We start from the raw sequence: 16,193 nt of genomic DNA on the forward strand, positions 1-16,193 counted from the left end.
GGTTAGAGCGTCGTGCTAATAACGCGAAGGTCATAGGTTCGATCACTGCGAAGGCCAGTACTTTTTATTGTGTTCTACTGGCCGTCACCAGGTGTCGCGTGTGTAGCTAGTAAATTTAAAGACCAATTTATTGATGATGACCGAATATGCACCAAAGGCGTATGCCCAGTGTTAGAAGCCACACTCGCTACTCCGGACTGCTAGCTCAGTCGGTTAGAGCGTCGTGCTAATAACGCGAGGGTCGTAGGTTCGATCCCTGCGCAAGCCAGTATTTTTATTGTGTTCTACTGGCCGTCACCAGGTGTCGGGTGTGTAGCTAGACAATTTAAAGACCAATTTATGATGATGACCGAATGTGTACCGAAGGCTGGTATGCCCAGTGTTAGAAGCCGGACTTGCTACTCCGGCCAGCTAGCTCAGTCGGTTAGAGCGTCGTGCTAATAACGCGAAGGTCGTAGGTTCGTTCGCTGCGAAGGCCAGTACTTTTTATTGTGTTCTACTGGCCGTCACCTGGTGTCGCGTGTGTAGCTAGACAATTTAAAGACCAATTTATTGATGATGACCGAATGTGTACCGAAGGCGTATGGCCAGTGTTAGAAGCCGGAGTTGCTACTCTGGCCAGCTAGCTCAGTCAGTTAGAGCGTTCGTCCTGATAACGCGAAGGTCGTAGGTTCGATCGCTGCGCAGGCCAGTACTTTTTGTTGTGTTCTACTGGCCGTCACCTGGTGTCGGCTGTGTAGCTAGACAATTTAAAGACCAATTTATTGATGATGACCCAATGTGTACCGAAGATGTATTCCCAGTGTTAGAAGCCGCACTCGCTACTCCGGCCTGCTAGCTCAGTGGGTTAGAGCATCGTGCTAATAACGCGAAGGTCGTAGGTTCGATCCCTGCGCAGGCCAGTATTTTTTATTGTGTTCTTCTGGCCGTCACCTGGTGTCGGGTGTATAGCTAGCAAATTTAAAGACCTATTTATTCATGATGACCGAATGTGTAGCGAAGGCGTATGCTCAATGTTAGAAGCCACACTCGCTACTCCGGCATGCTAGCTCAGTCGGTTTGAGCATCGTGCTGATAACGCGAAGGTCGTAGGTTCGATCCCTGCGCAATCCAGTATTTTTTTTATTATGTTCTACTGGCCGTCACCTGGTGTCGGGTGTGTAGCTAGACAATTTAAAGACCATTTTTTTTGATGATGACCGAATGTGTACCGAAGGCGTATGCCCAGTGTTAGAAGCCGGACTTGCTACTCCGGCCAGCTAGCTCAGTAGGTTAGAGCGTTCGTGCTAATAACGCGAAGGTCGTAGGTTCAATCGCTGCGCAGGCCAGTATTTTTATTGTGTTCTACTGGCCGTCACCAGCTGTCGGGTGTGTAGCTAGACAATTTAAAGATCAATTTATTGATGATGACCGAATGTGTACCGAAGATGTATGCCCAGTGTTAGAAGCCGCGCTCGCTACTCCGGCCTGTTAGCTCAGTCGGTTAGAGCGTCGTGCTAATAAGGCGAAGGTCGTAGGTTCGATCTCTGCGCAGGACAGTACTTTTTTATTGTGTTCTACTGGCCGTCACCTGGTGTCGGGTGTGTAGCTAGACAATTTAAAGACCAATTTATTGATGATGACCGAAAGTTACCGAAGATGTATGCCCAGTGTTAGAAGCCGCGCTCGCTACTCCGGCCTGTTAGCTCAGTCGGTTAGAGCGTCGTGCTAATAACGCGAAGGTAGTAGGTTCGATTCCTGCGCAGGACAGTCCTTTTTATTGTGTTCTACTGGCCGTCACGTGGTGTCGGGTGTGTAGCTAGAATATTTAAGACCAATATATTGATGATGACCGAATGTGTACCGAAGGCGTAATCCCAGTGTTAGAAGCCACACTCGCTACTCTGGCCTGATTGCTCAGTCGGTTAGAGCGTCGTGCTAATAACGCCAAGGTCGTAGGTTCGATCCCTGCGCAGGACAGTACTTTTTATTGTGTTCTACTGGCCGTCACCTGGTGTCGGGTGTGTAGCTAGACAATTTAAAGATCAATTTATTGATGATGACCGAATGTGTACCGAAGATGTATGCCCAGTGTTAGAAGCCGCGCTCGCTACTCCGGCCTGTTAGCTCAGTCGGTTATAGCGTCGTGCTAATAACGCGAAGGTAGTAGGTTCGATTCCTGCGCAGGACAGTACTTTTTATTGTTTTCTACTGGCCGTCACCTGGTGTCGGGTGTGTAGCTAGACAATTTAAAGACCAATTTATTGATGATGACCGAATGTGTACGGAAGGCGTATGCCCAGTGTTAGAAGCTGCACTCGCTACTGCGGCCTGCTAGCTCAGTCGGTTAGAGCATCGTGCTAATAACGCGAAAGTCTTAGGTTCGATGCCTGCGCAGGCCAGTACATTTATTGTGTTCTACTGGCCGTCACCTGGTGTCGGGTGTGTAGCGAGAACTTTTAAAGACCAATTTATTGATGATGACCGAATGTGTACCGAAGGCGTATGCCCAGTGTTAGAAGCCGCACTGGCAACTCCGGCCTGCTAGCTCAAAAGGTTAGAGCGTCGTGCTAATAACGCGAAGGTCGTAGGTTCGATCCCCCCGCAGGCCAGTACTTTTCATTGTGTTCTACTGGCCGTTACCTGGTGTCTCGTGTGTAGCTAGACAATTTAAAGACCAATTTATTGATGATGACCGAATGTGTACCGAGGCGTATGCCCAGTGTTAGAAGCAGCACTCGCTACTCCAGCCTTCTAGCTCAGTCGGTTAGAGCGTCGTGCTAATAACGCGAAGGTCGTAGGTTAGATCCCTGCGCAGGCCAGTACTTTTTATTGTGTTCTACTGGCCGTCACCTGGTGTCGGGTGTGCAGCTAGACATTTTAAAGACCAATTTATTGAAATTGACCGAATGTGTACCGAAGGCGTATGCCCAGTGTTAGAAGCCGCACTCGCTACTGCGGCCTGCTAGCTCAGTCGGTTAGAGCGTCGTGCTAATAACGCGAAGGTCTTAGGTTCGATTCCTGCGCAGGCCAGTATTTTTTATTGTGTTTTACTTTCCGTCACTTGGTGTCGGGTGTGTATCTAGACAATTTAAAGACCAATTTATTGATGATGACCGAAAGTTACCGAAGATGTATGCCCAGTGTTAGAAGCCGCGCTCGCTACTCCGGCCTGTTAGCTCAGTCGGTTAGAGCGTCGTGCTAATAACGCGAAGGTAGTAGTTTCGATTCCTGCGCAGGACAGTCCTTTTTATTGTGTTCTACTGGCCGTCACGTGGTGTCGGGTGTGTAGCTAGAATATTTAAAGACAAATATATTGATGATGACCGAATGTGTACCGAAGGCGTAAGCCCAGTGTTAGAAGCCACACTCGCTACTCTGGCCTGATTGCTCAGTCGGTTAGAGCGTCGTGCTAATAACGCCAAGGTCGTAGGTTCGATCCCTGCGCAGGACAGTACTTTTTATTGTGTTCTACTGGCCGTCACCTGGTGTCGGGTGTGTAGCTAGACAATTTAAAGATCAATTTATTGATGATGACCGAATGTGTACCGAAGATGTATGCCCAGTGTTAGAAGCCGCGCTCGCTACTCCGGCCTGTTAGCTCAGTCGGTTATAGCGTCGTGCTAATAACGCGAAGGTAGTAGGTTCGATTCCTGCGCAGGACAGTACTTTTTATTGTGTTCTACTGGCCGTCACCTGGTGTCGGGTGTGTAGCCAGACAATTTAAAGACCAATTTATTGATGATGACCGAATGTGTACGGAAGGCGTATGCCCAGTGTTAGAAGCTGCACTCGCTACTGCGGCCTGCTTGCTCAGTCGGTTAGAGCATCGTGCTAATAACGCGAAAGTCTTAGGTTCGATGCCTGCGCAGGCCAGTACATTTATTGTGTTCTACTGGCCGTCACCTGGTGTCGGGTGTGTAGCGAGAACTTTTAAAGACCAATTTATTGATGATGACCGAATGTGTACCGAAGGCGTATGCCCAGTGTTAGAAGCCGCACTGGCAACTCCGGCCTGCTAGCTCAAAAGGTTAGAGCGTCGTGCTAATAACGCGAAGGTCGTAGGTTCGATCCCTGCGCAGGCCAGTATTTTTTATTATGTTCTACTGGCCGTCACCTGGTGTCGGGTGTGAAGCTAGACAATTTAAGGACCAATCTATTGATGATGACCGAATGTGTACCGAAGGCGTAAGCCCAGTGTTAGAAGCCGCACTCGCTACTCCGGCCTGATAGCTCAGTCGGTTAGAGCGTCGTGCTAATATCGCGAAGGTCGTAGGTTCGATCTCTGCGCAGGACAGTACTTTTTATTGTGTTCTACTGGCCGTCACCTGGTGTCGGGTGTGTAGCTAGACAATTTAAAGACCAATTTATTGATGATGACCGAATGTGTACCGAAGATGTATGCCCAGTGTTAGAAGCTGCACTCGCTACTCCGGCCTGATAGCTCAGTCGGTTAGAGCGTCGTGCTAATAACGCGAAGGTAGTGGGTTCGATTCCTGCGCAGGACAGTACTTTTTATTGTGTTCTACTGGCCGTCACGCGGTGTCGGGTGTGTAGCTAGACAATTTAAAGACCAATATATTGATGATGACCGAATGTGTACCGAAGGCGTAAGCCCAGTGTTAGAAGCCGCACTCGCTACTCCGGCCTGATAGCTCAGTCGGTTAGAGCGTCGTGCTATTAACGCCAAGGTCGTAGGTTCGATCCCTGCGCAGGACAGTACTTTTTATTGTGTTCTACTGGCCGTCACCTGGTGTCAGGTGTGTAGATAGACAATTTAAAGACCAATTTATTGATGGTGACCGAATGTGTACCGAAGGCGTAAGCCCAGTGTTAGAAGCCACACTCGCTACTCTGGCCTGATAGCTCAGTCGGTTAGAGCGTCGTGCTAATAACGCCAAGGTCGTAGGTTCGATCCCTGCGCAGGACAGAACTTTTTATTGTGTTCTACTGGCCGTCACCTGGTGTCGGGTGTGTAGCTAGATAATGTAAAGATCAATTTATTGATGATGACCGAATGTGTACCGAAGATGTATGCCCAGTGTTAGAAGCCGCGCTCGCTACTCCGGCCTGTTAGCTCAGTCGGTTATACCGTCGTGCTAATAACGCGAAGGTAGTAGGTTCGATCCCTGCGCAGAACAGTACTTTTTATTGTGTTCTACTGGCCGTCACCTGGTGTCGGGTGTGTAGCTAGACAATTTAAAGACCAATTTATTGATGATGACCGAATGTGTACGGAAGGCGTATGCCCAGTGTTAGAAGCCGCACTCGCTACTGCGGCCTGCTAGCTCAGTCGGTTAGAGCATCGTGCTAATAACGCGAAAGTCTTAGGTTCGATGCCTGCGCAGGCCAGTACATTTATTGTGTTCTACTTTCCGTCACCTGGTGTCGGGTGTGTAGCGAGAATTTTTAAAGACCAATTTATTGATGATGACCGAATGTGTACCGAAGGCGTATGCCCAGTGTTAGAAGCCGCACTGGCAACTCCGGCCTGCTAGCTCAGTCGGTTAGAGTGTCGTGCTAATAACGCGAAGGTCGTAGGTTCGATCCCCCCGCAGGCCAGTACTTTTTATTGTGTTCTACTGGCCGTCACGTGGTGTCAGGTGTGTCGCTAGACAATTTAAAGACCAATTTATTGATGATGACCGAATGTGTACCGAGGCGTATGCCCAGTGTTAGAAGCTGCACTCGCTACTCCGGCCTACTAGCTCAGTCGGTTAGAGCGTCGTGCTAATAACGCGAAGGTCGTAGGTTAGATCCCTGCGCAGGCCAGTACTTTTTATTGTGTTCTACTGGCCGTCACCTGGTGTCGGGTGTGCAGCTAGACATTTTAAAGACCAATTTATTGATGATGACCGAATGTGTACCGAAGGCGTATGCCCAGTGTTAGAAGCCGCACTCGCTACTGCGGCCTGCTAGCTCAGTCGGTTAGAGCGTCGTGCGAATAACGCGAAGGTCTTAGGTTCGATCCCTGTGCAGGCCAGTATTTTTTATTGTGTTCTACTGGCCGTCACCTGGTGTCGGGTGTGTATCTAGACAATTTAAAGACCAATTTATTGATGATGACCGAATGTGTACCGAAAGTGTATGCCCAGTGGTAGAAGCCACGCTCGCTACTCCGGCCTGTTAGCTCAGTCGGTTAGAGCGTCGTGCTAATAACGCGAAGGTAGTAGGTTCGATCCTTGCGCAGGACAGTACTTTTTATTGTGTTCTACTGGCCGTCACCTGGTGTCGTGTGTGTAGCTAGACAATTTAAAGACCAATTTATTGATGATGACCGGATGTGTACCGAAGGTGTATGCCCAGTGTTAGAAGCCGCAGTCGCTACTCCGGCCTGCTAGCTCAGTCGGTCAGAGCGTCGTGCTAATAACGCGAAGGTCGTAGGTTCGATCCCTGTGCAGGGCAGTACTTTTTATTGTGTTCTACTGGCCGTCACCTGGTGTCGGGTGTGTAGCTAGACAATTTGAAGACCAATTTATTGATGATGACCGAATGTGTTCGGAAGGCGTATGCCCAGTGTTAGAAGCCGCACTCGCCACTGCGGCCTGCTAGCTCAGTCGGTTAGAGCGTCGTGCTAATAACGCGAAGGTCTTAGGTTCGATCCCTGCCCAGGCCAGTATTTTTATTGTGTTCTACTGGCCGTCACCTGGTGTCGGGTGTGTAGCCAGACAATTTAAAGTCCAATTTATGATGATGATCGAATGTGTACCGAAGGCGTAAGCCCAGTGTTAGAAGCTTCACTCGCTATTCCGGCCTGATAACTCAGTCGGTTAGAGCGTCGTGCTAATAACGCGAAGGTCGTAGGTTCGATCCCTGCGCAGGCCAGTATTTTTTATTATGTTCTACTGGCCGTCACCTGGTGTCGGGTGTGTAGCTAGACAATTTAAGGACCAATTTATTGATGATGACCGAATGTGTACCGAAGGCGTAAGCCCAGTGTTAGAAGCCGCTCTCGCTAATCCGGCCTGATAGCTCAGTCGGTTAGAGCGTCGTGCTATTAACGCCAAGGTCGTAGGTTCGATCCCTGCGCAGGACAGTACTTTTTATTGTGTTCTACTGGCCGTCACCTGGTGTCAGGTGTGTAGATAGACAATTTAAAGACCAATTTATTGATGGTGACCGAATGTGTACCGAAGGCGTAAGCCCAGTGTTAGAAGCCGCACTCGCCACTGCGGCCTGCTAGCTCAGTCGGTTAGAGCGTCGTGCTAATAACGCGAAGGTCGTAGGTTCGATCCCTGTGCAGGGCAGTACTTTTTATTGTGTTCTACTGGCCGTCACCTGGTGTCGGGTGTGTAGCTAGACAATTTGAAGACCAATTTATTGATGATGACCGAATGTGTTCGGAAGGCGTATGCCCAGTGTTAGAAGCCGCACTCGCCACTGCGGCCTGCTAGCTCAGTCGGTTAGAGCGTCGTGCTAATAACGCGAAGGTCTTAGGTTCGATCCCTGCCCAGGCCAGTATTTTTATTGTGTTCTACTGGCCGTCACCTGGTGTCGGGTGTGTAGCCAGACAATTTAAAGTCCAATTTATGATGATGATCGAATGTGTACCGAAGGCGTAAGCCCAGTGTTAGAAGCTTCACTCGCTATTCCGGCCTGATAACTCAGTCGGTTAGAGCGTCGTGCTAATAACGCGAAGGTCGTAGGTTCGATCCCTGCGCAGGCCAGTATTTTTTATTATGTTCTACTGGCCGTCACCTGGTGTCGGGTGTGTAGCTAGACAATTTAAGGACCAATTTATTGATGATGACCGAATGTGTACCGAAGGCGTAAGCCCAGTGTTAGAAGCCGCTCTCGCTAATCCGGCCTGATAGCTCAGTCGGTTAGAGCGTCGTGCTATTAACGCCAAGGTCGTAGGTTCGATCCCTGCGCAGGACAGTACTTTTTATTGTGTTCTACTGGCCGTCACCTGGTGTCAGGTGTGTAGATAGACAATTTAAAGACCAATTTATTGATGGTGACCGAATGTGTACCGAAGGCGTAAGCCCAGTGTTAGAAGCCGCACTCGCCACTGCGGCCTGCTAGCTCAGTCGGTTAGAGCGTCGTGCTAATAACGCGAAGGTCGTAGGTTCGATCCCTGTGCAGGGCAGTACTTTTTATTGTGTTCTACTGGCCGTCACCTGGTGTCGGGTGTGTAGCTAGACAATTTGAAGACCAATTTATTGATGATGACCGAATGTGTTCGGAAGGCGTATGCCCAGTGTTAGAAGCCGCACTCGCCACTGCGGCCTGCTAGCTCAGTCGGTTAGAGCGTCGTGCTAATAACGCGAAAGTCGTAGGTTCGATCTCTGCGCAGTACAGTACTTTTTATTGTGTTCTACTGGCCCTCACCTGGTGTCGGGTGTGTAGCTAGACAATTCAAAGACCAATTTATTGATGATGACCGAATGTGTACCGAAGATGTATGCCCAGTGTTAGAAGCCGCGCTCGCTACTCCGGCCTGTTAGCTCAGTCGGTTATAGCGTCGTGCTAATAACGCGAAGGTAGTAGGTTCGATTCCTGCTCAGGACAGTACTTTTTATTGTGTTCGACTGGCCGTCACGTGGTGTCGGGTGTGTAGCTAGACAATTTAAAGACCAATATATTGATGATGACCGAATGTGTACCGAAGGCGTAAGCCCAGTGTTAGAAGCCGCACTCGCTACTCCGGCCTGATAGCGCAGTCGGTTAGAGCGTCGTGCTATTAACGCCAAGGTCGTAGGTTCGATCCCTGCGCAGGACAGTACTTTTTGTTGTGTTCTACTGGCCGTCACCTGGTCTCGGATGTGTAGCTAGACAATTTAAAGACCAATTTATTGATGATGACCGAATGTGTACCGAAGATGTATGCCCAGTGTTAGAAGCCGCGCTCGCTACTCCGGCCTGTTAGCTCAGTCGGTTATAGCGTCGTGCTAATAACGCGAAGGTAGTAGGTTCGATCCCTGCGCTGGACAGTACTTTTTATTGTGTTCTACTGGCCGTCACCTGGTGTCGGGTGTGTAGCTAGACAATTTAAAGACCAATTTATTGATGATGACCGAATGTGTACGGAAGGCGTATGCCCAGTGTTAGAAGCCGCACTCGCTACTGCGGCCTGCTAGCTCAGTCAGTTAGAGCGTCGTGCTAATAACGCGAAAGTCTTAGGTTCGATGCCTGCGCAGGCCAGTACATCTTTTGTGTTCTACTGGCCGTCACCTGGTGTCGGGTGTGTAGCTAGACAATTTAAGGACCAATTTATTGATGATGACCGAATGTGTACCGAAGGCGTAAGCCCAGTGTTAGAAGCCGCACTCGCTACTGCGGCCTGCTAGCTCAGTCGGTTAGAGCGTCGTGCTAATAACGCGAAGGTCTTAGGTTCGATCCCTGCGCAGGCCAGTATTTTTTATTGTGTTCTACTGGCCGTCACTTGGTGTCGGGTGTGTATCTAGACAATTTAAAGACCAATTTATTGATGATGACCGAATGTGTACCGAAGGTGTATGCCCAGTGTTAGAAGCCGCGCACGCTACTCCGGCCTTTTAGCTCAGTCGGTTAGAGCGTCGTGCTAGTAACGCGAAGGTAGTAGGTTCGATCCTTGCGCAGGACAGTACTTTTTATTGTGTTCTACTGGCCGTCACCTGGTGTCGTGTGGGTAGCTAGACAAATTAAAGACCAATTTATTGATGATGACCGGATGTGTACCGAAGGTGTATGCCCAGTGTTAGAAGCCGCAGTCGCTACTCCGGCCTGCTAGCTCAGTCGGTCAGAGCGTCGTGCTAATAACGCGAAGGTCGTAGGTTCGATCCCTGCGCAGGCCAGTACTTTTTATTGTGTTCTACTGGCCGTCACCTGGTGTCGGGTGTGTAGCTAGACAATTTAAAGACCAATTTATTGATGATGACTGAATGTGTTCGGAAGGCGTATGCCCAGTGTTAGAAGCCACATTCGCTACTGCGGCCTGCTAGCTCAGTCGGTTAGAGCGTCGTGCTAATAACGCGAAGGTATTAGGTTCGATCCCTGCGCAGGCCAGTATTTTTTATTGTGTTCTACTGGCCGTCACCTGGTGTCGGGTGTGTAGCTAGACAATTTAAAGACCAATTTATGATGATGATCGAATGTGTACCGAAGGCGTAAGCCCAGTGTTAGAAGCTGCACTCGCTACTCCGGCCTGATAACTCAGTCGGTTAGAGCGTCGTGCTAACAACGCGAAGGTCGTAGGTTCGATCCCTGCGCAGGCCAGTACTTTTTATTGTGTTCTACTGGCCGTCACTTGGTGTCGGGTGTGTATCTAGACAATTTAAAGACCAATTTATTGATGATGACCGAAAGTTACCGAAGATGTATGCCCAGTGTTAGAAGCCGCGCTCGCTACTCCGGCCTGTTAGCTCAGTCGGTTAGAGCGTCGTGCTAATAACGCGAAGGTGGTAGGTTCGATTCCTGCGCAGGACAGTCCTTTTTATTGTGTTCTACTGGCCGTCACGTGGTGTCGGGTGTGTAGCTAGAATATTTAAAGACAAATATATTGATGATGACCGAATGTGTACCGAAGGCGTAAGCCCAGTGTTAGAAGCCACACTCGCTACTCTGGCCTGATTGCTCAGTCGGTTAGAGCGTCGTGCTAATAACGCCAAGGTCGTAGGTTCGATCCCTGCGCAGGACAGTACTTTTTATTGTGTTCTACTGGCCGTCACCTGGTGTCGGGTGTGTAGCTAGACAATTTAAAGATCAATTTATTGATGATGACCGAATGTGTACCGAAGATGTATGCCCAGTGTTAGAAGCCGCGCTCGCTACTCCGGCCTGTTAGCTCAGTCGGTTATAGCGTCGTGCTAATAACGCGAAGGTAGTAGGTTCGATTCCTGCGCAGGACAGTACTTTTTATTGTGTTCTACTGGCCGTCACCTGGTGTCGGGTGTGTAGCCAGACAATTTAAAGACCAATTTATTGATGATGACCGAATGTGTACGGAAGGCGTATGCCCAGTGTTAGAAGCTGCACTCGCTACTGCGGCCTGCTAGCTCAGTCGGTTAGAGCATCGTGCTAATAACGCGAAAGTCTTAGGTTCGATGCCTGCGCAGGCCAGTACATTTATTGTGTTCTACTGGCCGTCACCTGGTGTCGGGTGTGTAGCGAGAACTTTTAAAGACCAATTTATTGATGATGACCGAATGTGTACCGAAGGCGTATGCCCAGTGTTAGAAGCCGCACTGGCAACTCCGGCCTGCTAGCTCAAAAGGTTAGAGCGTCGTGCTAATAACGCGAAGGTCGTAGGTTCGATCCCCCCGCAGGCCAGTACTTTTCATTGTGTTCTACTGGCCGTTACCTGGTGTCTCGTGTGTAGCTAGACAATTTAAAGACCAATTTATTGATGATGACCGAATGTGTACCGAGGCGTATGCCCAGTGTTAGAAGCAGCACTCGCTACTCCAGCCTTCTAGCTCAGTCGGTTAGAGCGTCGTGCTAATAACGCGAAGGTCCTAGGTTAGATCCCTGCGCAGGCCAGTACTTTTTATTGTGTTCTACTGGCCGTCACCTGGTGTCGGGTGTGCAGCTAGACATTTTAAAGACCAATTTATTGATGATGACCGAATGTGTACCGAAGGCGTATGCCCAGTGTTAGAAGCCGCACTCGCTACTGCGGCCTGCTAGCTCAGTCGGTTAGAGCGTCGTGCTAATAACGCGAAGGTCTTAGGTTCGATCCCTGCGCAGGCCAGTATTTTTTATTGTGTTCTACTGGCCGTCACTTGGTGTCGGGTGTGTATCTAGACAATTTAAAGACCAATTTATTGATGATGACCGAATGTGTACCGAAGGTGTATGCCCAGTGTTAGAAGCCGCGCACGCTACTCCGGCCTTTTAGCTCAGTCGGTTAGAGCGTCGTGCTAGTAACGCGAAGGTAGTAGGTTCGATCCTTGCGCAGGACAGTACTTTTTATTGTGTTCTACTGGCCGTCACCTGGTGTCGTGTGGGTAGCTAGACAAATTAAAGACCAATTTATTGATGATGACCGGATGTGTACCGAAGGTGTATGCCCAGTGTTAGAAGCCGCAGTCGCTACTCCGGCCTGCTAGCTCAGTCGGTCAGAGCGTCGTGCTAATAACGCGAAGGTCGTAGGTTCGATCCCTGCGCAGGCCAGTACTTTTTATTGTGTGCTACTGGCCGTCACCTGGTGTCGGGTGTGTAGCCAGACAATTTAAAGTCCAATTTATGATGATGATCGAATGTGTACCGAAGGCGTAAGCCCAGTGTTAGAAGCTTCACTCGCTATTCCGGCCTGATAACTCAGTCGGTTAGAGCGTCGTGCTAATAACGCGAAGGTCGTAGGTTCGATCCCTGCGCAGGCCAGTATTTTTTATTATGTTCTACTGGCCGTCACCTGGTGTCGGGTGTGTAGCTAGACAATTTAAGGACCAATTTATTGATGATGACCGAATGTGTACCGAAGGCGTAAGCCCAGTGTTAGAAGCCGCTCTCGCTAATCCGGCCTGATAGCTCAGTCGGTTAGAGCGTCGTGCTATTAACGCCAAGGTCGTAGGTTCGATCCCTGCGCAGGACAGTACTTTTTATTGTGTTCTACTGGCCGTCACCTGGTGTCAGGTGTGTAGATAGACAATTTAAAGACCAATTTATTGATGGTGACCGAATGTGTACCGAAGGCGTAAGCCCAGTGTTAGAAGCCGCACTCGCCACTGCGGCCTGCTAGCTCAGTCGGTTAGAGCGTCGTGCTAATAACGCGAAGGTCGTAGGTTCGATCCCTGTGCAGGGCAGTACTTTTTATTGTGTTCTACTGGCCGTCACCTGGTGTCGGGTGTGTAGCTAGACAATTTGAAGACCAATTTATTGATGATGACCGAATGTGTTCGGAAGGCGTATGCCCAGTGTTAGAAGCCGCACTCGCCACTGCGGCCTGCTAGCTCAGTCGGTTAGAGCGTCGTGCTAATAACGCGAAAGTCGTAGGTTCGATCTCTGCGCAGTACAGTACTTTTTATTGTGTTCTACTGGCCCTCACCTGGTGTCGGGTGTGTAGCTAGACAATTCAAAGACCAATTTATTGATGATGACCGAATGTGTACCGAAGATGTATGCCCAGTGTTAGAAGCCGCGCTCGCTACTCCGGCCTGTTAGCTCAGTCGGTTATAGCGTCGTGCTAATAACGCGAAGGTAGTAGGTTCGATTCCTGCGCAGGACAGTACTTTTTATTGTGTTCGACTGGCCGTCACGTGGTGTCGGGTGTGTAGCTAGACAATTTAAAGACCAATATATTGATGATGACCGAATGTGTACCGAAGGCGTAAGCCCAGTGTTAGAAGCCGCACTCGCTACTCCGGCCTGATAGCGCAGTCGGTTAGAGCGTCGTGCTATTAACGCCAAGGTCGTAGGTTCGATCCCTGCGCAGGACAGTACTTTTTGTTGTGTTCTACTGGCCGTCACCTGGTCTCGGATGTGTAGCTAGACAATTTAAAGACCAATTTATTGATGATGACCGAATGTGTACCGAAGATGTATGCCCAGTGTTAGAAGCCGCGCTCGCTACTCCGGCCTGTTAGCTCAGTCGGTTATAGCGTCGTGCTAATAACGCGAAGGTAGTAGGTTCGATCCCTGCGCTGGACAGTACTTTTTATTGTGTTCTACTGGCCGTCACCTGGTGTCGGGTGTGTAGCTAGACAATTTAAAGACCAATTTTTTGATGATGACCGAATGTGTACGGAAGGCGTATGCCCAGTGTTAGAAGCCGCACTCGCTACTGCGGCCTGCTAGCTCAGTCAGTTAGAGCGTCGTGCTAATAACGCGAAAGTCTTAGGTTCGATGCCTGCGCAGGCCAGTACATCTTTTGTGTTCTACTGGCCGTCACCTGGTGTCGGGTGTGTAGCTAGACAATTTAAGGACCAATTTATTGATGATGACCGAATGTGTACCGAAGGCGTAAGCCCAGTGTTAGAAGCCGCACTCGCTACTGCGGCCTGCTAGCTCAGTCGGTTAGAGCGTCGTGCTAATAACGCGAAGGTCTTAGGTTCGATTCCTGCGCAGGCCAGTATTTTTTATTGTGTTCTACTGGCCGTCACTTGGTGTCGGGTGTGTATCTAGACAATTTAAAGACCAATTTATTGATGATGACCGAATGTGTACCGAAGGTGTATGCCCAGTGTTAGAAGCCGCGCACGCTACTCCGGCCTTTTAGCTCAGTCGGTTAGAGCGTCGTGCTAGTAACGCGAAGGTAGTAGGTTCGATCCTTGCGCAGGACAGTACTTTTTATTGTGTTCTACTGGCCGTCACCTGGTGTCGTGTGGGTAGCTAGACAAATTAAAGACCAATTTATTGATGATGACCGGATGTGTACCGAAGGTGTATGCCTAGTGTTAGAAGCCGCAGTCGCTACTCCGGCCTGCTAGCTCAGTCGGTCAGAGCGTCGTGCTAATAACGCGAAGGTCGTAGGTTCGATCCCTGCGCAGGCCAGTACTTTTTATTGTGTTCTACTGGCCGTCACCTGGTGTCGGGTGTGTAGCTAGACAATTTAAAGACCAATTTATTGATGATGACTGAATGTGTTCGGAAGGCGTATGCCCAGTGTTAGAAGCCGCATTCGCTACTGCGGCCTGCTAGCTCAGTCGGTTAGAGCGTCGTGCTAATAACGCGAAGGTATTAGGTTCGATCCCTGCGCAGGCCAGTATTTTTTATTGTGTTCTACTGGCCGTCACCTGGTGTCGGGTGTGTAGCTAGACAATTTAAAGACCAATTTATGATGATGATCGAATGTGTACCGAAGGCGTAAGCCCAGTGTTAGAAGCTGCACTCGCTACTCCGGCCTGATAACTCAGTCGGTTAGAGCGTCGTGCTAACAACGCGAAGGTCGTAGGTTCGATCCCTGCGCAGGCCAGTATTTTTTATTATGTTCTACTGGCCGTCACCTGGTGTCGGGTGTGAAGCTAGACAATTTAAGGACCAATCTATTGATGATGACCGAATGTGTACCGAAGGCGTAACCCCAGTGTTAGAAGCCGCACTCGCTACTCCGGCCTGATAGCTCAGTCGGTTAGAGCGTCGTGCTAATAACGCGAAGGTCGTAGGTTCGATCTCTGCGCAGGACAGTACTTTTTATTGTGTTCTACTGGCCGTCACTTGGTGTCGGGTGTGTATCTAGACAATTTAAAGACCAATTTATTGATGATGACCGAAAGTTACCGAAGATGTATGCCCAGTGTTAGAAGCCGCGCTCGCTACTCCGGCCTGTTAGCTCAGTCGGTTAGAGCGTCGTGCTAATAACGCGAAGGTAGTAGGTTCGATTCCTGCGCAGGACAGTCCTTTTTATTGTGTTCTACTGGCCGTCACGTGGTGTCGGGTGTGTAGCTAGAATATTTAAAGACAAATATATTGATGATGACCGAATGTGTACCGAAGGCGTAAGCCCAGTGTTAGAAGCCACACTCGCTACTCTGGCCTGATTGCTCAGTCGGTTAGAGCGTCGTGCTAATAACGCCAAGGTCGTAGGTTCGATCTCTGCGCAGTACAGTACTTTTTATTGTGTTCTACTGGCCCTCACCTGGTGTCGGGTGTGTAGCTAGACAATTCAAAGACCAATTTATTGATGATGACCGAATGTGTACCGAAGATGTATGCCCAGTGTTAGAAGCCGCGCTCGCTACTCCGGCCTGTTAGCTCAGTCGGTTATAGCGTCGTGCTAATAACGCGAAGGTAGTAGGTTCGATCCCTGCGCAGGACAGTACTTTTTATTGTGTTCTACTGGCCGTCACCTGGTGTCGGGTGTGTAGCTAGACAATTTAAAGACCAATTTATTGATGATGACCGAATGTGTACGGAAGGCGTAAGCCCAGTGTTAGAAGCCGCACTCGCTACTGCGGCCTGCTAGCTCAGTCGGTTAGAGCATCGTGCTAATAACGCGAAAGTCTTAGGTTCGATGCCTGCGCAGGCCAGTACATTTATTGTGTTCTACTGGCCGTCACCTGGTGTCGGGTGTGTAGCGAGAATTTTTAAAGACCAATTTATTGATAATGACCGAATGTTTACCGAAGGCGTATGCCCAGTGTTAGAAGCCGCACTGGCAACTCCGGCCTGCTAGCTCAGTCGGTTAGAGCGTCGTGCTAATAACGCGAAGGTCGTAGGTTCGATCCCCCCGCAGGCCAGTACTTTTTATTGTGTTCTACTGGCCGTCACGTGGTGTCAGGTGTGTCGCTAGACAATTTAAAGACCAATTTATTGATGATGACCGAACGTGTACCGAGGCGTATGCCCAGTGTTAG

General features: G+C 49.5%; 64 non-coding genes across 64 annotated transcripts; all 64 read left to right on the plus strand.

The window, feature by feature from the left end:
• The first annotated feature begins 194 nt into the window (after window positions 1–194).
• Window positions 195–268, plus strand: TRNAI-AAU (transfer RNA isoleucine (anticodon AAU)). The gene has a single exon. It is a non-coding gene; the product is annotated as a tRNA-Ile (tRNA).
• Window positions 269–828: 560 nt separating this feature from the next.
• TRNAI-AAU (transfer RNA isoleucine (anticodon AAU)) lies at window positions 829–902 on the plus strand. Its single transcript has one exon. It is a non-coding gene; the product is annotated as a tRNA-Ile (tRNA).
• A 137-nt stretch (window positions 903–1,039) lies between these two features.
• TRNAI-GAU (transfer RNA isoleucine (anticodon GAU)) lies at window positions 1,040–1,113 on the plus strand. Its single transcript has one exon. It is a non-coding gene; the product is annotated as a tRNA-Ile (tRNA).
• A 140-nt stretch (window positions 1,114–1,253) lies between these two features.
• Window positions 1,254–1,328, plus strand: TRNAI-AAU (transfer RNA isoleucine (anticodon AAU)). The gene has a single exon. It is a non-coding gene; the product is annotated as a tRNA-Ile (tRNA).
• A 347-nt stretch (window positions 1,329–1,675) lies between these two features.
• TRNAI-AAU (transfer RNA isoleucine (anticodon AAU)) lies at window positions 1,676–1,749 on the plus strand. Its single transcript has one exon. It is a non-coding gene; the product is annotated as a tRNA-Ile (tRNA).
• A 136-nt stretch (window positions 1,750–1,885) lies between these two features.
• TRNAI-AAU (transfer RNA isoleucine (anticodon AAU)) lies at window positions 1,886–1,959 on the plus strand. The gene has a single exon. It is a non-coding gene; the product is annotated as a tRNA-Ile (tRNA).
• A 137-nt stretch (window positions 1,960–2,096) lies between these two features.
• TRNAI-AAU (transfer RNA isoleucine (anticodon AAU)) lies at window positions 2,097–2,170 on the plus strand. Its single transcript has one exon. It is a non-coding gene; the product is annotated as a tRNA-Ile (tRNA).
• A 137-nt stretch (window positions 2,171–2,307) lies between these two features.
• On the plus strand, window positions 2,308–2,381 carry TRNAI-AAU (transfer RNA isoleucine (anticodon AAU)). The gene has a single exon. It is a non-coding gene; the product is annotated as a tRNA-Ile (tRNA).
• A 136-nt stretch (window positions 2,382–2,517) lies between these two features.
• TRNAI-AAU (transfer RNA isoleucine (anticodon AAU)) lies at window positions 2,518–2,591 on the plus strand. Its single transcript has one exon. It is a non-coding gene; the product is annotated as a tRNA-Ile (tRNA).
• A 136-nt stretch (window positions 2,592–2,727) lies between these two features.
• Window positions 2,728–2,801, plus strand: TRNAI-AAU (transfer RNA isoleucine (anticodon AAU)). Its single transcript has one exon. It is a non-coding gene; the product is annotated as a tRNA-Ile (tRNA).
• Window positions 2,802–2,938: 137 nt separating this feature from the next.
• Window positions 2,939–3,012, plus strand: TRNAI-AAU (transfer RNA isoleucine (anticodon AAU)). Its single transcript has one exon. It is a non-coding gene; the product is annotated as a tRNA-Ile (tRNA).
• A 136-nt stretch (window positions 3,013–3,148) lies between these two features.
• On the plus strand, window positions 3,149–3,222 carry TRNAI-AAU (transfer RNA isoleucine (anticodon AAU)). The gene has a single exon. It is a non-coding gene; the product is annotated as a tRNA-Ile (tRNA).
• A 137-nt stretch (window positions 3,223–3,359) lies between these two features.
• On the plus strand, window positions 3,360–3,433 carry TRNAI-AAU (transfer RNA isoleucine (anticodon AAU)). The gene has a single exon. It is a non-coding gene; the product is annotated as a tRNA-Ile (tRNA).
• Window positions 3,434–3,570: 137 nt separating this feature from the next.
• TRNAI-AAU (transfer RNA isoleucine (anticodon AAU)) lies at window positions 3,571–3,644 on the plus strand. Its single transcript has one exon. It is a non-coding gene; the product is annotated as a tRNA-Ile (tRNA).
• A 137-nt stretch (window positions 3,645–3,781) lies between these two features.
• Window positions 3,782–3,855, plus strand: TRNAI-AAU (transfer RNA isoleucine (anticodon AAU)). The gene has a single exon. It is a non-coding gene; the product is annotated as a tRNA-Ile (tRNA).
• A 136-nt stretch (window positions 3,856–3,991) lies between these two features.
• TRNAI-AAU (transfer RNA isoleucine (anticodon AAU)) lies at window positions 3,992–4,065 on the plus strand. Its single transcript has one exon. It is a non-coding gene; the product is annotated as a tRNA-Ile (tRNA).
• A 137-nt stretch (window positions 4,066–4,202) lies between these two features.
• TRNAI-AAU (transfer RNA isoleucine (anticodon AAU)) lies at window positions 4,203–4,276 on the plus strand. Its single transcript has one exon. It is a non-coding gene; the product is annotated as a tRNA-Ile (tRNA).
• Window positions 4,277–4,413: 137 nt separating this feature from the next.
• On the plus strand, window positions 4,414–4,487 carry TRNAI-AAU (transfer RNA isoleucine (anticodon AAU)). The gene has a single exon. It is a non-coding gene; the product is annotated as a tRNA-Ile (tRNA).
• Window positions 4,488–4,624: 137 nt separating this feature from the next.
• On the plus strand, window positions 4,625–4,698 carry TRNAN-AUU (transfer RNA asparagine (anticodon AUU)). The gene has a single exon. It is a non-coding gene; the product is annotated as a tRNA-Asn (tRNA).
• A 137-nt stretch (window positions 4,699–4,835) lies between these two features.
• On the plus strand, window positions 4,836–4,909 carry TRNAI-AAU (transfer RNA isoleucine (anticodon AAU)). The gene has a single exon. It is a non-coding gene; the product is annotated as a tRNA-Ile (tRNA).
• Window positions 4,910–5,257: 348 nt separating this feature from the next.
• On the plus strand, window positions 5,258–5,331 carry TRNAI-AAU (transfer RNA isoleucine (anticodon AAU)). Its single transcript has one exon. It is a non-coding gene; the product is annotated as a tRNA-Ile (tRNA).
• A 136-nt stretch (window positions 5,332–5,467) lies between these two features.
• Window positions 5,468–5,541, plus strand: TRNAI-AAU (transfer RNA isoleucine (anticodon AAU)). Its single transcript has one exon. It is a non-coding gene; the product is annotated as a tRNA-Ile (tRNA).
• Window positions 5,542–5,677: 136 nt separating this feature from the next.
• Window positions 5,678–5,751, plus strand: TRNAI-AAU (transfer RNA isoleucine (anticodon AAU)). The gene has a single exon. It is a non-coding gene; the product is annotated as a tRNA-Ile (tRNA).
• Window positions 5,752–5,888: 137 nt separating this feature from the next.
• Window positions 5,889–5,962, plus strand: TRNAI-AAU (transfer RNA isoleucine (anticodon AAU)). The gene has a single exon. It is a non-coding gene; the product is annotated as a tRNA-Ile (tRNA).
• A 137-nt stretch (window positions 5,963–6,099) lies between these two features.
• TRNAI-AAU (transfer RNA isoleucine (anticodon AAU)) lies at window positions 6,100–6,173 on the plus strand. The gene has a single exon. It is a non-coding gene; the product is annotated as a tRNA-Ile (tRNA).
• A 137-nt stretch (window positions 6,174–6,310) lies between these two features.
• Window positions 6,311–6,384, plus strand: TRNAI-AAU (transfer RNA isoleucine (anticodon AAU)). The gene has a single exon. It is a non-coding gene; the product is annotated as a tRNA-Ile (tRNA).
• A 137-nt stretch (window positions 6,385–6,521) lies between these two features.
• Window positions 6,522–6,595, plus strand: TRNAI-AAU (transfer RNA isoleucine (anticodon AAU)). Its single transcript has one exon. It is a non-coding gene; the product is annotated as a tRNA-Ile (tRNA).
• A 135-nt stretch (window positions 6,596–6,730) lies between these two features.
• Window positions 6,731–6,804, plus strand: TRNAI-AAU (transfer RNA isoleucine (anticodon AAU)). The gene has a single exon. It is a non-coding gene; the product is annotated as a tRNA-Ile (tRNA).
• Window positions 6,805–6,941: 137 nt separating this feature from the next.
• On the plus strand, window positions 6,942–7,015 carry TRNAN-AUU (transfer RNA asparagine (anticodon AUU)). Its single transcript has one exon. It is a non-coding gene; the product is annotated as a tRNA-Asn (tRNA).
• A 137-nt stretch (window positions 7,016–7,152) lies between these two features.
• On the plus strand, window positions 7,153–7,226 carry TRNAI-AAU (transfer RNA isoleucine (anticodon AAU)). The gene has a single exon. It is a non-coding gene; the product is annotated as a tRNA-Ile (tRNA).
• Window positions 7,227–7,363: 137 nt separating this feature from the next.
• Window positions 7,364–7,437, plus strand: TRNAI-AAU (transfer RNA isoleucine (anticodon AAU)). The gene has a single exon. It is a non-coding gene; the product is annotated as a tRNA-Ile (tRNA).
• A 135-nt stretch (window positions 7,438–7,572) lies between these two features.
• On the plus strand, window positions 7,573–7,646 carry TRNAI-AAU (transfer RNA isoleucine (anticodon AAU)). Its single transcript has one exon. It is a non-coding gene; the product is annotated as a tRNA-Ile (tRNA).
• A 137-nt stretch (window positions 7,647–7,783) lies between these two features.
• TRNAN-AUU (transfer RNA asparagine (anticodon AUU)) lies at window positions 7,784–7,857 on the plus strand. Its single transcript has one exon. It is a non-coding gene; the product is annotated as a tRNA-Asn (tRNA).
• Window positions 7,858–7,994: 137 nt separating this feature from the next.
• TRNAI-AAU (transfer RNA isoleucine (anticodon AAU)) lies at window positions 7,995–8,068 on the plus strand. Its single transcript has one exon. It is a non-coding gene; the product is annotated as a tRNA-Ile (tRNA).
• Window positions 8,069–8,206: 138 nt separating this feature from the next.
• Window positions 8,207–8,279, plus strand: TRNAI-AAU (transfer RNA isoleucine (anticodon AAU)). The gene has a single exon. It is a non-coding gene; the product is annotated as a tRNA-Ile (tRNA).
• Window positions 8,280–8,416: 137 nt separating this feature from the next.
• Window positions 8,417–8,490, plus strand: TRNAI-AAU (transfer RNA isoleucine (anticodon AAU)). The gene has a single exon. It is a non-coding gene; the product is annotated as a tRNA-Ile (tRNA).
• Window positions 8,491–9,049: 559 nt separating this feature from the next.
• TRNAI-AAU (transfer RNA isoleucine (anticodon AAU)) lies at window positions 9,050–9,123 on the plus strand. Its single transcript has one exon. It is a non-coding gene; the product is annotated as a tRNA-Ile (tRNA).
• A 136-nt stretch (window positions 9,124–9,259) lies between these two features.
• TRNAI-AAU (transfer RNA isoleucine (anticodon AAU)) lies at window positions 9,260–9,333 on the plus strand. The gene has a single exon. It is a non-coding gene; the product is annotated as a tRNA-Ile (tRNA).
• Window positions 9,334–9,681: 348 nt separating this feature from the next.
• Window positions 9,682–9,755, plus strand: TRNAI-AAU (transfer RNA isoleucine (anticodon AAU)). Its single transcript has one exon. It is a non-coding gene; the product is annotated as a tRNA-Ile (tRNA).
• A 137-nt stretch (window positions 9,756–9,892) lies between these two features.
• TRNAI-AAU (transfer RNA isoleucine (anticodon AAU)) lies at window positions 9,893–9,966 on the plus strand. Its single transcript has one exon. It is a non-coding gene; the product is annotated as a tRNA-Ile (tRNA).
• Window positions 9,967–10,102: 136 nt separating this feature from the next.
• On the plus strand, window positions 10,103–10,176 carry TRNAV-AAC (transfer RNA valine (anticodon AAC)). Its single transcript has one exon. It is a non-coding gene; the product is annotated as a tRNA-Val (tRNA).
• A 136-nt stretch (window positions 10,177–10,312) lies between these two features.
• On the plus strand, window positions 10,313–10,386 carry TRNAI-AAU (transfer RNA isoleucine (anticodon AAU)). The gene has a single exon. It is a non-coding gene; the product is annotated as a tRNA-Ile (tRNA).
• Window positions 10,387–10,523: 137 nt separating this feature from the next.
• On the plus strand, window positions 10,524–10,597 carry TRNAI-AAU (transfer RNA isoleucine (anticodon AAU)). The gene has a single exon. It is a non-coding gene; the product is annotated as a tRNA-Ile (tRNA).
• Window positions 10,598–10,734: 137 nt separating this feature from the next.
• Window positions 10,735–10,808, plus strand: TRNAI-AAU (transfer RNA isoleucine (anticodon AAU)). The gene has a single exon. It is a non-coding gene; the product is annotated as a tRNA-Ile (tRNA).
• A 137-nt stretch (window positions 10,809–10,945) lies between these two features.
• Window positions 10,946–11,019, plus strand: TRNAI-AAU (transfer RNA isoleucine (anticodon AAU)). The gene has a single exon. It is a non-coding gene; the product is annotated as a tRNA-Ile (tRNA).
• Window positions 11,020–11,155: 136 nt separating this feature from the next.
• TRNAI-AAU (transfer RNA isoleucine (anticodon AAU)) lies at window positions 11,156–11,229 on the plus strand. Its single transcript has one exon. It is a non-coding gene; the product is annotated as a tRNA-Ile (tRNA).
• Window positions 11,230–11,365: 136 nt separating this feature from the next.
• Window positions 11,366–11,439, plus strand: TRNAI-AAU (transfer RNA isoleucine (anticodon AAU)). Its single transcript has one exon. It is a non-coding gene; the product is annotated as a tRNA-Ile (tRNA).
• Window positions 11,440–11,576: 137 nt separating this feature from the next.
• TRNAI-AAU (transfer RNA isoleucine (anticodon AAU)) lies at window positions 11,577–11,650 on the plus strand. Its single transcript has one exon. It is a non-coding gene; the product is annotated as a tRNA-Ile (tRNA).
• Window positions 11,651–11,998: 348 nt separating this feature from the next.
• On the plus strand, window positions 11,999–12,072 carry TRNAI-AAU (transfer RNA isoleucine (anticodon AAU)). The gene has a single exon. It is a non-coding gene; the product is annotated as a tRNA-Ile (tRNA).
• A 136-nt stretch (window positions 12,073–12,208) lies between these two features.
• On the plus strand, window positions 12,209–12,282 carry TRNAI-AAU (transfer RNA isoleucine (anticodon AAU)). Its single transcript has one exon. It is a non-coding gene; the product is annotated as a tRNA-Ile (tRNA).
• A 137-nt stretch (window positions 12,283–12,419) lies between these two features.
• Window positions 12,420–12,493, plus strand: TRNAN-AUU (transfer RNA asparagine (anticodon AUU)). The gene has a single exon. It is a non-coding gene; the product is annotated as a tRNA-Asn (tRNA).
• A 137-nt stretch (window positions 12,494–12,630) lies between these two features.
• On the plus strand, window positions 12,631–12,704 carry TRNAI-AAU (transfer RNA isoleucine (anticodon AAU)). Its single transcript has one exon. It is a non-coding gene; the product is annotated as a tRNA-Ile (tRNA).
• A 138-nt stretch (window positions 12,705–12,842) lies between these two features.
• TRNAI-AAU (transfer RNA isoleucine (anticodon AAU)) lies at window positions 12,843–12,915 on the plus strand. The gene has a single exon. It is a non-coding gene; the product is annotated as a tRNA-Ile (tRNA).
• A 137-nt stretch (window positions 12,916–13,052) lies between these two features.
• Window positions 13,053–13,126, plus strand: TRNAI-AAU (transfer RNA isoleucine (anticodon AAU)). The gene has a single exon. It is a non-coding gene; the product is annotated as a tRNA-Ile (tRNA).
• Window positions 13,127–13,685: 559 nt separating this feature from the next.
• Window positions 13,686–13,759, plus strand: TRNAI-AAU (transfer RNA isoleucine (anticodon AAU)). The gene has a single exon. It is a non-coding gene; the product is annotated as a tRNA-Ile (tRNA).
• Window positions 13,760–13,895: 136 nt separating this feature from the next.
• On the plus strand, window positions 13,896–13,969 carry TRNAI-AAU (transfer RNA isoleucine (anticodon AAU)). Its single transcript has one exon. It is a non-coding gene; the product is annotated as a tRNA-Ile (tRNA).
• Window positions 13,970–14,317: 348 nt separating this feature from the next.
• Window positions 14,318–14,391, plus strand: TRNAI-AAU (transfer RNA isoleucine (anticodon AAU)). Its single transcript has one exon. It is a non-coding gene; the product is annotated as a tRNA-Ile (tRNA).
• A 137-nt stretch (window positions 14,392–14,528) lies between these two features.
• Window positions 14,529–14,602, plus strand: TRNAI-AAU (transfer RNA isoleucine (anticodon AAU)). Its single transcript has one exon. It is a non-coding gene; the product is annotated as a tRNA-Ile (tRNA).
• A 136-nt stretch (window positions 14,603–14,738) lies between these two features.
• TRNAV-AAC (transfer RNA valine (anticodon AAC)) lies at window positions 14,739–14,812 on the plus strand. The gene has a single exon. It is a non-coding gene; the product is annotated as a tRNA-Val (tRNA).
• Window positions 14,813–14,949: 137 nt separating this feature from the next.
• Window positions 14,950–15,023, plus strand: TRNAI-AAU (transfer RNA isoleucine (anticodon AAU)). The gene has a single exon. It is a non-coding gene; the product is annotated as a tRNA-Ile (tRNA).
• Window positions 15,024–15,159: 136 nt separating this feature from the next.
• On the plus strand, window positions 15,160–15,233 carry TRNAI-AAU (transfer RNA isoleucine (anticodon AAU)). The gene has a single exon. It is a non-coding gene; the product is annotated as a tRNA-Ile (tRNA).
• Window positions 15,234–15,581: 348 nt separating this feature from the next.
• TRNAI-AAU (transfer RNA isoleucine (anticodon AAU)) lies at window positions 15,582–15,655 on the plus strand. The gene has a single exon. It is a non-coding gene; the product is annotated as a tRNA-Ile (tRNA).
• A 137-nt stretch (window positions 15,656–15,792) lies between these two features.
• TRNAI-AAU (transfer RNA isoleucine (anticodon AAU)) lies at window positions 15,793–15,866 on the plus strand. Its single transcript has one exon. It is a non-coding gene; the product is annotated as a tRNA-Ile (tRNA).
• Window positions 15,867–16,002: 136 nt separating this feature from the next.
• TRNAI-AAU (transfer RNA isoleucine (anticodon AAU)) lies at window positions 16,003–16,076 on the plus strand. The gene has a single exon. It is a non-coding gene; the product is annotated as a tRNA-Ile (tRNA).
• Window positions 16,077–16,193: the final 117 nt, after the last annotated feature.

This window comes from Rhipicephalus microplus, chromosome X (assembly GCF_043290135.1).
Source record: "Rhipicephalus microplus isolate Deutch F79 chromosome X, USDA_Rmic, whole genome shotgun sequence".
NCBI lineage: Eukaryota > Metazoa > Arthropoda > Arachnida > Ixodida > Ixodidae > Rhipicephalus > Rhipicephalus microplus.